Here is a 15,679-nt window from a genome sequence, read left to right on the forward strand (position 1 = left end):
CCGCCCCGTCATCTGACCCCGCCCCACCATCCGACCCCGCCCCACCTGAGGTGTCTGACTCTGCTCCCTCTGAGGTCAGTGAGGCTTCTGTGACGGTGGACCAGGATGCACCTGCTGCCCCTTCACAAGGTAAAAAACAAACAAAACAAAAAAACACTACACAGGTAGAGGCACGCATCATCCAAGACGCGTCCATCATCACGGACAATACTGTACTCAGACTGCAAGGAACCTCAGTGTGATCCTGCAAGACAAACATTACAGTAATATCTTTTAGCTCCTGAACAAACCAGGAGGATTTAAACATTTTCTCACCAGGGAGGGAGGCGGCACAGGTGCACCTCCCTCCTCGACAGAGCCCCTCTACTGCTGCAGCTTCTGTCTTCATCCTCCTCCTCTTCCTCTGGACGATTGGCCGCCCTGTCGGTCCCCGCGGTCCCTCAGTCAAAGGCTCCACTCTGTCCCGGCACCGAACACGCTCTTAGTTGTTTGTTTGAGAGGAACGCACTTTGTTTTTCATGACATTTAGCTCTTGTTCTTAATGGAAGTCGAATGCCTTTCTTGAAAGCCACTTTGGAAAAAAGCAAAATTAATCCAGAGTAATGTAATTATCACGCTTTGTTTAGTTTCAGTAACAGATTGATGACTTTGAAGACTTATCAGACGCCAAAACAACACTCAGTGGTTTATGATACCGCAAGACGGGATTTGACAACTCTGGAAAGATATCACTGCTGCAGTTATTTTATCTTTTGTCATGAGAATAACAAAGTAAACAGTTACAAATGAATCTAGCAGGAATGTGCACTTGAACATATTTGATAGGCCAAAGCTTTGCCTTTTTTATTTTCAAGCAGGGTTTAAGCTGAACACTTAAAAATGAACTAAAATAGTTAAATAAAATACATCTTGACTGATACAAACTATTGGAAAAATCACTTGAATAGCTCGGACACCATCATGTGCTTTTTCTCTCTCTCTCCCTGCCAGCAGACAAAGCGGACACCCCTCCCTCTCCCGCCATCCTGGAAGCCGAGCAGAGCTCCTCTGAGCCAGCAGGAGAGAAAGATAACGACCCAGCGTCCTCTGAGACCGACGCCGCCTCTACAGCAGAGACAGCCGAGTCCTCAGAGCAGCCTTCCTCAGGTGCGGTCCGTATCACTGACTTTGAGACGGTGTCTTACTGTAAGAAATCCCCCGCGCACCTCTAATGTCCTCTCACGCTTCACTCGTTCTCTCGTCAATGTGCCGGTGTGATATTCCCCCCCGTCTTCATGCTTCTTGTTGTGGCTCTCTCGCTTTTTTCTTTTCTTTTTTTTTTTTTTTTGTTGTTGCTTTTTTTTTTTGTTCCTTCCACTGCTAAATAAATAATGACGTGAGCTGTTTGGTGGCATGACAAACCCCAAAGATATATTTATACACTCACAAGCCTGGTTTTTTTGGATCATCTAACACAAGCTTGTCACAGCACCACTGCCTCCTCCAAAACCAATCAGGACCCCACTTCCTGTTTGAAACTCCTCCTGTGATGGACTGAAAGTACTAACTCCTCCTGTAATGTTGCATTTACTCCTTGTGTGGTGTCTACTCCTCCTCCTCCTCCTCCTCCTCCTTCTTTTTTTATGTTTCTGTGTCTTCCATTTTGGTTTCATCCTTCTGTGGCTGTAATGATGAAAACGCTCACAGCGCTGCATGTCCTGCTTTACCGAACCTCTCGTTCTCTCTCCTTCTGGATGTTAATGAAAGTCTGTCTATGAAAAGACTGATGTGAGGAGAGAGAACGGGAGGAATCACTGTACAATGTGACCCCCCTTTTTGCTTTGTGTGTGGCCTGTTTTCTGTACATTCATGACATGTTGGGAACCAGATGTTGTTCAGCCAACATGGACGACAACATGAATCTGAGCAGAGCAAAACGAGAGACACTTTCTCTACACATCAAATATTAATCTGTTTATTTTTTGATTTCTGACCAGAAAACAAAACCTCACAGGTTGAAACATGAAAAAAACATGAATCAGAACTTTTTCTCTGGTTTCCCTGCACGGCTTCACTGACCATGTTGGCTTATAGTGCGTTTGTGTCTGGTGCTTCTTCTTCTTCTCCCCCCTGTATGTCTCAACTATTTCCCCTGACGAAATACTTTTGTGAAGTTGTTTTTCATCCCATAAAAAGCCTTTGTTGTTGTTATTGAGGGTGGTGCAGTCGTAGATTCAGCCCCAAAACAAGCGTTTCCTTGAAGTTCTACGGCATGATATCACCACTCGGTGGATCGAAAGCACATCACGGTACCAAAGATCAATCATTAGTTTCCATTCTCGGTAGGAGGCACTCACTCTGGTTAGAGTTGGTGTTCTTATAGAGCCCACGGTGGTTTAAAATGAGCGACGTGAACACACCACAGACTAGAGGAGGATCAGCTGCTCTCCTTACAACCACTTAGCTTGTGGTGGTTTCACTTTAGCTAATGGCTAAGTTTAAAAAAAACAAACAAATAATTTTAGGTCAACTTGCTGGTAGGCTTCATTGAAAACCCAGTTAGCTGCTTAGAATCACGGAGTATAAACATCAGACAACAGATCTTTGGTTGTGAAACCACATGAGAACTGAACTAGTCTTTCTTTACAGTTTTAAAACCCCTGCAGTGATCCGTCGTGGTTGTCTCGAACATTAAAATTGATAAACTGTAGACCAGTAGACTAATTTGACCTTAATTTGTGAGGGATTGAATGTTCCAGCATATTCTAGGTTGCTGTTAAAGGGTGAAAGGGTTGAAGCTGGTTTGTGGTTGTTTGAACAGGTAGAGCTGAAACGATCAGTTGATTTAATCAATAAGTCAACTGGCAGAAAATGAATTTGTAGCTAATTCGATAATCAGTTAATTGTTCGAGTCAATTCTAAGCCAAAAATAAGCCAAACATTCTCTGGTTCAGCTTGTCCAGTTTAAATATTTGATCCTTTTCTCTGTCACATGAGAGTAAACTGAGTGTCTTTGGGTTTTTGACGGTTGGAAACTTTCTGACATTTTATAGACCAAACAATTAATGGATAAAATAATCGAAGTTAGTTGCAAGCCTGTGAAAGTGTCCTTCACCACAACAAACTGGCAGTACATGTTTGTCAGTCTGTTGTTTACTTACATGCTTCAAGAGACGTGAAACATGTTGAAATTCTTTTTAAATTCTTAGTTTTTGTTGTTCAGCAGAACAAGGAAGAAGCAGATGAATAAGTTTTAATTGTAAGGAAACGCTGCTATTGTCTCCTTCTGTTCTTCGGTGTAAAAAGCTCTGATTGCATTTACACTTGTCCTGATGACTCATTTGTGATAAACAGCGCAAGTAAGATGAGCTCATGTGGGCATTGTGTGTGTGTGTGTGTGTGTGTGTGTGTCGGTGTAAGTGTGTAGCAGTGCAGTTGAGTGTGTTGGTGTCAGGGTGGAGATCAGGAAACCAGGGAAATTAGAGGCACAATTAAGTTTTTTTAAAAGGCTTTTCAGAGGAAATGAGCTGCGGCCTGCTGGACAGATGATGGTGCAGATAGAACGGAGCCCGTTTGAAGTGCTGAAGTCTTGATTGAATTAAATCTTGTGATGTTTCTGAGGCTCCACAGTCGATAATCTGACTGCGGATGGAGATGAATGACGTGAATCGTATGAAAGTACCCGGAAAACACTACTTTCAAAAACACTAAAACTGTTCCAGTGATCTTGTGTGAGCATAGTGAGAAATGTCAGCCTGACGTTCAGCAAAGAAAAAGTATTTATCCTCCTTTAACTTCATCCAGAGTGATACATGATGTTTACAGGTGAACTTTCACTACTTTTAAAGTATCCAGCATGAGATGAAAAGACATTTTTCACTTTAAGTAATTTTCCATATACATGTATCATATTTAGGGCTGTAACAGATCATTAATCAATCTAGCATTAATTATTTATTGATCCTTTTATTATCTTAAAATGTCAAAAAATTGCAGAAAAATGGCCGTCACAAGTTACCGGAGCCTAAAAATGACCCAACAGTCCAAAGATTTTCTGATTTAATAACAATTTAAACTGAGACAAGCAGCAAAACTTCACATTTGAGACACTGGAAGCAAATATTTTGCATTTTTTGGCTTTAAAAATAAAAATTACTGTCAGTTAATTTCCTGTTGATTAATTGATCTTTTCAGTGCTAATCATTTCCCTTTTAAAAGCCACGTGTTCCTACATAAATCTCCTCGCTGTATATTTGGAGAATCATCTCACAAAGAGCCTTTTAGTTCAGTTTAAAGTAAATACATTTTATGACAGCATAATGTCATATTCGTATCGAAGACATGAGATCAAAACGCCAGTTGTGACTTAAAGATCAGGAAAGCGTTGGTGTACATCCGCTACGTGAAACAGTTTTTGCAGCTGTGTGATTTCAGTATTGATTATCAGGCACTTTGCATGTGATCATTTCTCCCATTTAGCGGTGCAGAGTAGCTGAATGGGCAGAGTAATGACGGCGGTAATGCTGCTAGACTCCCAGAAACCCCCCCCCCCCTCGGGCCTGCTAAAATGTGCGCACTTATGGTACCGTGATGTGCTTTGGATAAAAACATCTAACACAATGAGACAGGAACACACACACACACACACACACATATGTATAAGTTCTTGGCCACCATGTGTGACACCCCCCCCTCCCCTGCACCACCACTTCCTGTGTTTGTATCAACAGGCTGAAGCTGCCGGGAACAAAGGGAGGATGGAAGGATAAAAGGAGGAAGAGGCGGACGAAGATCATCACACTACTCATCACTGGAGTGACCATCACACATCTTTTAAAAAGGAAAAAAAAATAAGAGAAAAAAGACTTAAACCATCATGAGGAAGAGGGGACTGTGCTTTGCCACCATGGAACCGACCTCGTAGGTTCACAGCTCACTCGTCTGTCTGCCGCAGAGCTGTTCAAGTCTTTTTTTTTTTTTTTTCGGATCAATGGGTCTGATCACCTCTGGCCGCCATCTTTTGTCTCACTCTATTTAATGAGATATCAAAATCTCAGTTACTGGTTTTCAGCGCTGAAAAGGGTTAAAAAAAAAAAAAAGTTTTACTCTCAGAGCGGAGTCTCTAGGAATGAACTTAGCTTTGTCCTGTTTTGTCCAGAGGATCACATGTATAAAATCATAGAAGATAGTTCAAAACACGTTGAGAAAAAAATCACTTTTCAGAACATCAGACTTTAAGTTTATGAATCGAGCCGTCGGCGAGCTATGAGGAGAGTTTTAGATTGCGGCGCTTGTTCGTTAAAGACTGATCCAGTCTCCTGCGAAGGCCTCTGATGACGCCCCCTGAAATAAAAACCAAGCTGTTGAGTCTGGCGCGACCGCAGAGACACCAGGAACCAGTAAGATCCAACACTGAGCCCAAACTGGCCTGACGTCAGATTTTAAAACTCTTTCAGCTGACCGTTTTAGATGTCCGCATCTTTTTAGCCACCGTTTTCTTTCATTAACACTTTGAGTCCCCTATTTAATATTTATAAGCAGTATATAAGTCAATAAATGGTTTATAACACACTATAATGCAGTTGTTAGCAGATATAAGTGTTTGTTAATGTAAATGTCAACAACTTAAGTAAATGACAATATAATAAAACACAGTTGTAATTATGTAAAACATGTCATCATAGGAGAAGTTATAATTGGTGACAAATACTTTACATTAATAAACATGTGAAAGTATCTTTTATATCTGCTTATAACTACATTTATAGTCTCATAAATAATTTATTAAATGTTCGTATCCTGCTTATAAATGATAAAGAGGACTTTAAAGTGTCCGCTCGGCTGTCAGACGCGGTTTAATCTCAGTGTTGGTTGGAAAACGATCACTTATTCAACGATTGATCTGATTCACTTTGTGTCTCATTAATGCTAGCTTGTTAGCTAGCTAACCTTAGCATGTGGTGAGCTAGCCGCCATCTCTCCTGTTGTGAACACTTGTGCTCTAGCTAGTTAAAAGCTGCTACCAGGAATATTAAGTTAGCATTCATTGCGTTACCAGATTTGCCTGCTGGCTAATTAGCTATTAGCTACAAACTACTGTGAGACTTTTAGTACAAACTACAATTAGAGATAAATTTACAACATCAGCCTGTTAATTTTATCGAAGGATAATTCTGGATGAATCTACACCCACAAAAACTATCTTACTTATCAACTCCATCTTTTATTATGTGCACACAGTCTTTCTGAAACTGGTCACCATGACGAATTTGTCTTTCTAACTTTTAAAGCTTGTGTTTTTTGAGTGAGTGTGGCGGCCATCTTGTTATTATCACATCACAGTGATCTGGGCTCCATTAGTCTCCATAATGAACAGATGGGTTCCCACCCTGCAGCCTGCCCTGCTCTTTGCTTTCATTTTGTGGCTTTTAATTACTTTTTAAAATCGTACACGGAAATCCTTTTTAAAATATAATCCATATCCGACCACATTGACGCTATTTTTTTTTTTTTTAATAAATCATGAGAGGGAATACTTTTGAAGACATCCTTAAAAAATGACAAATTCATAACCTGACTGTTTACATGAGCCTCACTGCAGGTAATTCATGATGCTTTAAGTGTAATTTATTTTATGGTTTAAATCAGAGCCAGCTGTGCAGGCTGGTGTGTGTGTGTGTGTGTGTGTGTGTGTGTGTGTGTGTGTGTGTGTGTGTGTGTGTGTGTGTGTGTGTGTGTGTGTTGCAGAATAACTGACTTCAGTGATCCGGTCACAGACGTTTTGATCGCTGTTTTCAACCCGGATTAACTCACAGGATCAGGAAGAAACACCATAAAACCTCTGAATCATCATCTCAAATCGATCAAAAAACCAATTATGTACTTATAGCAGTCGGTCCGTTTGCTGTTTTTTTTCTTTATATATGTTTTCCAGTGGCGCAGACTGAGCTGTGATCTGGCGGGTTGTGAATCATCGCAGGTCAATTCTACAGAAGAGTAAAATCTCTCCCCCTTATATAGATGACACTCTGCCTCTTAAATGAAGAGTTTGTTTTAAAAAAAAATCAAAAAAAAAATCAAGAGTTTCGTTCCAAAATGGATTAATCATGAAAACCTACTCAGACATAATATTAGCGTTAACCGGTTTCACATTCAATTTCTATTCATATTTTAAACCGTTTGCATAAAAATTGTGGTGTGAAGTGTACTAACATGAATTACTACAATGAATTTTTTGGGGGCTGCATTTAGTTCATTTTGGAATGAAACCTTTCACTCATACCTCAGCAGACCAAGGGCTTTAGTTTGGTTTGTTTTTGAGTTTGTGCTTTTGTTTTTTTTGTTTTTTTTTTTCTTCTTCTGCGAAACGGCTCGGCCTTTTTGAATCACGTTTTGCCACCGCGGCGGCTCGCCTGTGGCGTTTGAAGATACTGGGATAAATGGGGATGCTTTAATGTTTTCTGTGTTCTGTATCAGAGGAATACAAGTCATGCATTTGAAGTGACAGGAACTGCAATCTGTATAGTTTTTAAATGGAAATAAACATTCCACAGTTGGGTGTTTGTGCAAAATGTAGCCTGTGAGCTATAAAAAAATATTGTTTTTATGTTTTTTTTTTTTTGTTTGCATATGGATGCTTCTGAGCTGCGATGACTTGATTGTATTTCAGGCAGTCGATCCTTCGATGTACAACCATTTCTACAACGTCTTCCTGTTTGATAAATTGCTCAAAGGAACTAACAAAGGGTTTTTTTTGCCTTTTATTTTGAAGTGGCGTGCAGCTGTTTTCATGAAATTATCAGGACTTGCATTAATCCAAAATTGTCGCTTTTTAATGTTGTCAAAGCCATTCATGGAAATAAATGTCCCCCCCCCACCCCCTCCTCACCCTCCCACCTCCCCTTCATCATCATCAGCTCCACACATCAGACAGACAGCTCAGATGTTTGTACAGCTTTTCCAAAATGTGTACCCACATTAAAATGTCAAGCACGGCGTTGCTTTATCAGATTTTGTTTTATTCTCATTGAGCCAATAAATGTATTTCTCTGATGCTCTACGTCAGATGTTTTCTTCTTCTTCTTCTTCTTCCTGGAGGTGTGAGACAGATAAAAATAGCCGTTTTGCTTAAAGCTGAACAGTTGGATTAAACCCGCCTGATACTCTGTTTAAGTGCAGATCATTACATCCACTGAAACGTGTGCTGATAACCCTGCTGCCCTCCTTCTGTTCATCCACCACGCACACACACAGACATGATTTAATGTCCTGCTCACCAGGCATCGTGTTGATTAGGAGAAAACCATTCATGCACACATATTGAACACCCTCAGTGCTGTGTCGTTGTGCATCTTGTCTCGTGCAGGATTTTGACCTTGACTGCTGCAGGACATGAAGAAGAAGAATGAAGCCCATAGTTCTTTTCATCCCCCTGGTAACATAATGAGGGTTAGAAATACACTTTACAGCTGCAGCCTGTGACTCATCTATGTATGGAAAGCATGTTTTATTTTTTTATTTTTTTTTTATGGTTTTGATGTGTCTTTTATGGGCTCTATAGCGACCAGCTTGCTGTGCAGGTTTTTTTTTTTTTGCAGGCTGGAGGAGAGAATGAGAGGCGGGGATGATTTGTGGGGAGAAGCTGCTCTGCGCCTGCAGCTTCTCTCCCATCTTTCTGCTGCGGGACGTTTTTCTCAAACTATGACCCAATCGTTGGGTGTTGCGTACTTTCAGCCCCTCCTCGTACCGAAGATGCGTCAAGTCACACGGAAACACATGAGGCGGCACCGGAAACGCGTCGCATCGTCCTTTCAGAATAATAACCCCACCTTTTGAGCACTATGATAGTCCAGTCAGGTTTAAGGCGTGTTGCGCTGTGGTTCAGATTCAATAGACTGTAGCTAAATCTTCTCTGGTTATATATTTTTAAAGCATTTATTAGTGAACATCTGGATCATCTGTAGACATGCTGCAGGAGCAGACTTGATCCAAATAAACGTCCTTTTGAAAGTTAAATGATAAAGATCATAAAACGTCCCTTTCTGATAAACGTTTCCACTGAGGAAACTCTTCAAAACAGAGTTGATATGTTTACTTATCAAGTTTATTTTTTTGGTTAAACAAATCTCACACTTTGCATGTTAAAGGTTCGTCATGTAGACACCTGTCATCACTCAGAGGTGAATATAAGTTAATGCTACATTTAAAAGTTTGGCAAATTGATATTAATGTCAAAAACCTTAATATACAAGTAAATAGAACTAATTACAAACAATCAATTTACTCATTCAGCTTGATAAAGATTCATTTTTGCCTGTTTCACACTGGTAATATTTATGGATATTTATGGAGTTTATGGATGAGTAATTGAGAAAAGAGTAGGAATAAATAAGTGTTTACTGCTTCCTGCTTCTTTCCAAACATTTAATATTTAATTTGTTGTTTATGAGAATTTGTTCACTGAGTTTTGTTGTTTAGGTTTATTTTTTATTTCATTTTATTGTTATTCTTGTTTCGTTTTTATCTGATTTTTTTATTTTTACGTATTAAAAATAAAAATCAACCAACTAACTAATATTTGCTCCAATGCAAATTATCTAATCCAGTAGTTCTCAAACGTTTTCACATCAAGGACTTTAAACTAGACCACAGACCCCCATCTGAAAAGATTTTTGCTTTTGGATGTTTTATTACAGAGAGTATATAAAACTAATTATCAAAATAGTCAAACATTCTGTTATTGTGTTACTTATTAATGCTTTTTGCTGGGGGACCCCCTGGCACCTCTTTAAGGACTCCTGGGGGTCTAATAAGCATGTAGCTGATTGGATGAACAAACAAAACTAAATTATTGATCAGCTGAGTTATTAAGAGAGTTCCAGTGAAATAAACTAATACTGTTACAGAGAAACAGTATTGATATTTTGATGCAGTCTGTTCTTGCAGTTACTGGTTTCATTTTTAAAAGTTCCACCGGAAACTGCTTCCTGGAGCCCGGCCAGCTTGACAGTGGTCCCATCCAGCTGGTGCCAAGGGAAAGCCTCCTTGAGTTCAGTTTGCCCGGTGCGCACAGAGGACTCAGAGGGTCAGACAGCTCCACCGTCCTGCGGACACGGCACCGGGGGAGGCGGCGGGACACGAGCAGCTGCTTTGCGGGTTAGACTACATCCCAACCGGACCGGAGGAGAGGAGAACCGCGGAGTGCAGAGAGAGAGAGAGAGAGAGAGAGAGTGAGGGGGGGCAGCTGGCTCTGGTGTCCGGAGTCAAATGAACACACAACACTCAGCGGAGGAAACATCATTGGAGAAGATTTCAGCGCTAATCCCAAGATGAAAGCGGCCGGCAGACAAGGCACCGTGACCGCGGAGAAGCTGAACGGGGACATGAAGCGGAGGCCGAGCTATCCCGGCGAGCTGCGGGCCAAACACGTCAACATGTCAACTAAGATTTGGGTAAAAGTGGCGATGGCGATCGCTTATTTCCTCTGCGTGTCCGTGGCCGCCTTCATCCTGGTGATTTATTATGTGTTTTTCTGGACACCGGACTCGCAGAACAGCATCAACAGCACCGAGGCATCGAACCACACCGACTGCCCGCCGAGGTTTGGGTGACTTTACCGCACGCAGGCTCTGCACGCACGCACACACGCATCTACACACATATTATGTAGGTGAGTGCACGCACTTGACATGAGGCTGCAGCAGGGATGGATGGGACAGGACGCACACACACACACACACACACACACACACACACACACAGACGTCTCTGCATCCAGAGTTTGGGATGCTGACTGAGGACAGAAGGGGGCAAGTGCTGCCGGGATGCAGCAGTGTACCGCATGCAGGATGCAGGCGGGGAGGGGTGGGGGGTAGCTTTATCCAGACACCCAGTCCCCAGACCACATATGTTTTTTTAGCATTTTATTTTAATAGACCCGCAGGACTCTTGCTTCATTGTTCAGTAACAGTAAGTCTTACAAACCACCATGTTGAGGTGTTTGAAGCTTTTGTTGCTCATTTAGTGAATGTTTAACTGTCTTAATCCTACCGACTGGGGTTCCCGCAGACCCCAGAGGTTTACTTTCTGTCATATCTCACAGGTGCTTTATTCTATCATTCCAATTTTTCACGACTTTGTCAATCAATTTTTTCCTAATGACTTCATAATTTTGTTTTCTGTTTTCTGTTTTAATTAATGCTTTTTTAAAAATACCAATGTTTTGGGGTCCTGGGGGACCCTAGTCAAAAGCACCCAATCCCGCCTATGCAGTTTTTAATAGATGGAACTATTTATTGAGTTCATGTTTTTCCTGGGACCTAATTTTAAAGTATCACACATTATCAGGGGGGTTAGAGACCCCCTGTCAATCATTTTAAAGGTTTTATGGAAAGATTGTACTAAATATTTATTTTCGTTTTAGACAATATGCAAATTAACTTTAACTTTCCCCAAATACTAATAATCTGTTTATTTTTTTCCCCGATGACATTAATTATATAACTAATAATGTTTTGACAGTAGTTTGTTCTTGGGGTCTCCAGGGACCCCGGTCGGTAGTACTTGTATGTTAAAGATGTTGGTAGGATGAAGGTTAATCATATGTGAGGGATGATATGAAGGTTCTCTGACACTTTCCAGTGATTTTAAAACATATCGTTTCCGCCTCTTCAAGAACCCTTCAGTCAGTACCTCCTGCAACCCACACAAGAACAACTAAATACACTAAAGACGCACCTCACGGACACTCAGAACCCCAGAATCCCCTCTGAACCCTTGACCTCCCAGAAGAACATCCCTGGAGACCCCTTGAACCTTCTAAAGAACTAGCAAACCCTCTGAAGTACCTCTGAAAGCCCTTAATATCTCTTATATGATGATCTATAGCACCTTGAACCCTAAGAACCCTCCAAGAGACCTTTGCACCCCCCAAGAACTCTTCCCAGAAACACTGTTACTGACCTCTGCACCCTTCCCTGAAGATCCCCTTAAACGCTACCCCTGCAAAGATCCCTGCAAGAACTGCTGATCCCGCTTCAAGAGCCCCCGAAACCCCCCCCCCCCGAAGGACCTCGCTCTGAGATCTACTGCTTGACACTAATGGAGCCTTTGTTTTTAAAAGTTTGCCTGTAGAGGAATGATTTACTTTTCTCTCTTCTTTTTTTAATTTCTACAGCAGGATGCTGTTTTTATTCAGGTATCTAGAGGAACTTAAAGCGATACTGTACTGTAGCAGAAGTAGCCTAAATTGTGATCTCCGGTAGCTCGCTGTATGAAATGCAAGCCGATCACTCAGTATACTCTCAGTAGTTGCAGCAATTTTACCTTTTTAGAGCAACTTTTGTCTCGCATCACCTCACACAATGAGCATAAGTATTCAATGCAACGTCACGTTTGTACCTCTTCTCGATGACACGGTTCGTTCACCTCACTTCCTGTTCATAATTAAGGCTACGATCTCTTAAATTTACTAGACTGTTTTTTGTTTACGATGTAGCCTTGAGAATTTATTGTTATGATATGATAAACTATGCATTTATTCCAAGTGTGGTTGTCGTCTTTCTGACTGATGAGGAGACACAGATGTCAGCGCTGAAGTAACACGAGGCTCGTTTCATAGGTAAAGGCCAAGCTGACGTCAGCTGAGAGCTCCTGAATTTTACATCTGCAACATTTCTGCTTTTACAAAACAATCCTCTGTGACCTGTATCCACTTCCTGTACAAAACAGTGCTTCGTGAGTCTCTGAATTACACCACGAACAAATGTATAAGTACTTTTTCCCGCTCCAGCATGACGACTGCTTGGCCTTTTCCTCAACCCTCAAAATCCACTGAACTTGCTCATCTTTATCTAATTATTATGCTTTGGTAGGATACAGTCATATGCAGTTACTATCAGTGGTTTTTAGATATGAATCATGTTGGAATGAAAGCCTTCAGTTTTTTTACAGTATAGTTTATTGCTTCACTTTCACCATCCAGCATTTGAATCATTTTTCCTCTTTCTTTGCATCAGATAACGTTAATTTAACCTCCAAACGCTGCTAGACAAACCTTTACCTCTCAGTAGGGTTGATCAATACTTCAGTATTATCATCTATTGATGCTAATGGTATTAAGATATTCATATGCACAACTCTGTTGTTTAAAATAATGATTTTCCAGTTTGTTTTATTACAACATCTTTTAGCCCTGATTGTTTATTAATATGAGATTTCTACAGCAAAAAGAGACAAATCAATATAAAGTCAAACAAAATTAAAATGCAAATATTCACACTAACTATAATAAACCACTATCTGAGGCAGACACACAGCTGCAATTGCAACACATCAACACTTATACAGTGTAATGAAACCTAAAGGCTCTGCAATAATGTTAAATCCGGTGATGATTCATCTCTGCTGTAAAGTGTTTCTATTATTATGTCCATACCCTTTACAGAACACAGTGTCCTGGGGTTTTTTTGATCCTGGAACCAGCAGGATCAAACTGACCGAGAGCGAACAAACAAAAGCTTTTTTCGTCACCGTGGCACCTTTGAGCAAAGGTTCGTAACCCCCTGAGCTGCTGAGCTGCTGCAGTGATGCTGATCAGAGAGCAGCGAATGAAGACTTTGATCACAGTTTACAGGTGTGACTGTGAGAAGCAGGATGATGCTGAGGAAGAGCAGCAACACTCTGAAAACCACCAAGAGATGAGTTAAAAACTAGATAAATTGAATATTGCACCAAAACAAAAGTCTAAAGTTGTGATCAAAAGGTTAAAAACCATCACAGAGCAAATCTTTCTGACAAAATCTGACAAATGTGTTACTGATAGTAGTGAGACTCGTCTCCGTCATGTGTTCCAGTAAATGTAATTATCAGTGTTGTTTGATGGGAAGCCGGTGAGGGATCATGTGCTATTTATTTACATTGAATTAATTTAGCAGCTGAAGTGATTCCTACTGTTTGGTAAGAAAGCTCTTGAAAAAAAATGAGTCACTTTGGCCGACGACCAAACTTTTCATCAAATGTTGCTGAAATCCGTCCACAAGTTTGTTTTTTTTTAAATTTTATTTCCCAGTAACACATTTAGTGGAAGTAAAAACAACATAAAACATCCCTCAAAGTGAAACAGATGAGGGATTATTATTTGAGAATTTAATAACACTTCACATGTAATTTGGTGCAATAACAGCGTCTTTAACAGTCACAAATAAAAATCCAAATGTGAAAAAAAGAGCAAAAAGTTGAAGCACAAGATGAGAAGAATTTGGCTGAGACGTGTTTTAATGATTGATCTGTGTGTGTGTGTGTGTGTGTGTGTGTGTGTGTGTGTGTGTGTGTGTGAGAGAGAGAGAGAGTCATTGTGCCTCCTTCAATCAATAATTAAATTAGTAGCTGAACTTGTCAGATATTGTTCTTCCTCACAAGCTGCACCAGTCGTGACCTGAAGATGAGCCTCGTATGACTCAGCAGAGCTCGCCGTCCTCTCCGGACTGCAGCAACAACAAACGCTCTGCTGCATTTTGAACCAGCTGAAGCTGTTTAAACCTTCATCAGTCGCTGGATTCAGTGTTTGTTTGTTTCTTTTCTTCTGTTCTCAGTTTGTAAAGGATCCAAAGTGAACAAACCGGATGGAAGGTATAAATTCAACTGGAAGGTCTCGTCATCCTTCGCTTGTAGTGATTGAGTCTTAAAATCAGCTGTTTCTCAGAACAGGAACAGTGCGCTTCATGATATTTTCAAAAACATTTGGGTTGGTTTGTGGGGAATTTATTAAATTAATTCAGTGACTTGAAATGACACAATTGGCCTGAGAGATTCAGTGTAAGTGGTTCATTCAGATCAGTTCCAGCTGTCATCAGTCTCACCATAATGTAGCCAAAGAGGCAGAAAGAAAAAAGACTGAATAGTGTTTATCTCATGTGACACACCCACTTTCAAAGGATATGTATGGATTGATTTGATTGATTAGCTGCCATGTTGGCTGCTTGTGTCGACATGATCTGTGACACCAAGTAGATGCAGACGCCAAATGTTTAGGCTGTTATGCTAACATTACTTATTAATGCATTGAGTTGAGTTTATCTTTTAACAGCCTGGGACTCAGAAAAACTTGCGTAATCAACAATAAGTAACAAATAGAATCAGCTTGTTGCTTTTTCTTTTCAATGTCTACTTAATTTCTGTTATTAAGTCCATGTTGTCAGGCTATGATAAACATTTACATACTTACGAATGAATATCTGGCTGCAGCTGTCACTCTGTAGCTCTGCAGACTTTGCGAAAACCTTCACAGCATGCTGCATCTGTAATTTTAAAATGTCAAGCAAACATCTGACATTAGTATGTAATACAGCACTCCTACACTGCAAACAAGTTGTATACTTTCATATTTTTCTCTTATTTTCTTTCCAAAGCTGAAGCCTCTACATGTGAGACTCTCAAGTGTTCAATAAATCTTGATGAAGGTGTCAGATTGGAGACCAGCCTGGTTTCCTTCTCAAAATCTGTTTCTTTTTCTAACCTTTTATTTCAGCGTCGAGACTGATGAAGGACATGTTTTTATTGGAGCGCCAAGAGGTTTCAAGGTCACATCTGTGGGCGTCTACGGCAGCTTCAGAGGCTGTTTTAGGTTCAACCTCAGGATGTTCGTCAAGGTGGAGTCAAAGTTCAGAGAGACTCAGGATCTGTGACGTCTTTTAAATCACCT

General features: G+C 40.6%; 1 long non-coding RNA gene across 1 annotated transcript; it reads left to right on the top strand.

Moving 5' to 3' along the window:
* Positions 1–15: 15 nt before the first annotated feature.
* On the top strand, positions 16–5,108 carry LOC121898995. Its single transcript, XR_006096582.1, has 3 exons — positions 16–129; positions 991–1,146; positions 4,710–5,108. It is a non-coding gene; the product is annotated as an uncharacterized LOC121898995 (long non-coding RNA).
* Positions 5,109–15,679: the final 10,571 nt, after the last annotated feature.

This window comes from Thunnus maccoyii, chromosome 6, assembly GCF_910596095.1.
Source record: "Thunnus maccoyii chromosome 6, fThuMac1.1, whole genome shotgun sequence".
Classification (NCBI taxonomy): Eukaryota; Metazoa; Chordata; class Actinopteri; order Scombriformes; family Scombridae; genus Thunnus; species Thunnus maccoyii.